The sequence below is a fragment of the Pantherophis guttatus genome, chromosome 12, assembly GCF_059756535.1.
Source record: "Pantherophis guttatus breed Tessera chromosome 12, ASM5975653v1, whole genome shotgun sequence".
NCBI classification, from domain to species: domain Eukaryota; kingdom Metazoa; phylum Chordata; class Lepidosauria; order Squamata; family Colubridae; genus Pantherophis; species Pantherophis guttatus.
In genome coordinates, this window is record NC_142074.1 from 7,921,065 (window position 1) to 7,922,214 (window position 1,150).

The window sequence follows — 1,150 nt, forward strand, 5'->3', positions numbered from 1 at the left end:
ACAGAAGATTTAAATAGACTTTGAAAGAAATTTTTGAACGCATAAAACAGAAATTGGGCTTAAGAGTGGAATCCCAGTTCTACACAATGACTGTATCAATCAAACCAACCCAGAAAAGAATAGTCAGTTGTGCCTGATTTTATGACCTTTTTTTGCCACGGTTGTTAAGCAAATCATTGCAGTTAAGTGAATCACATGGTTGTTGAATGAATCCAGTTTGCCATATCGACTTGTCAGAAGACACCTGGAAAGGTCTCAGGTAGAGATCTCATGATCCCAGGATGCTATAACCATCACAAATACAGGTAGTCCTTGACTTACAACAGTTCATTTAGTGACTGTTATAACGGCACTGAAAAAAGCGACTTGCGACCATTTTTCACACTTTTGACCACTGCAGCATCCCCAGTGTCATGTGATTTATGTCTGGATGCTTGACAACCGGTTCATGTTTATGACAGTTGCTGTGTCCTGGGGTCACGTGATCCCCTTTTGCAATCTTCTGACAAGCAGAGACAATGGGGAAGCCAGACTCACTTAACAACTGCAGTGATTCCTATAACAAATGTGGCATTTGTTATAAGTCATATGAAAAGTCATAAAATGGAGCAAAATTCACTCAACAAATTTCTTACTGAACAACATAAATTTGGGGTTCAATTGTGGTCGTAAATCGAGGACTGCCTGTACATGTTACTTGCCAAGTGCCCAAATTTTGAACATGCAACCCTGAAGATGTTGCCATGATTGTAAATGTGAATACTTGTAAGTCAATTTTTTTCAGTGCCATTGTAACTTTGAACTAAAAAAATGGTTGTAAGTTGAGCTCCACCTATACATGCAAACTCCCACCAATGAGGCGTTTAATTCTGCGTATGACAATGGTAGTAGCTAATGCAATTTTTAAATCTGCCTGTGTAGTGATGGTTAATATAATTAGTCACCTATGTGGCCACATGATGTGGAGTAAATATTACATGTACATACCCATATCAGGGTAGAAAACGATCAGAAAACTGAAGCCAACAACTTTTATTTTGATAGATATCCTTCTCTGGTTCTTAAAAAGCTCCAACTCCCCAAATTGGCATCCAACCTATTCAACAGTTAAGAAATGAGATGCACAAATAAAGTGCTGTTAACAAGGGGA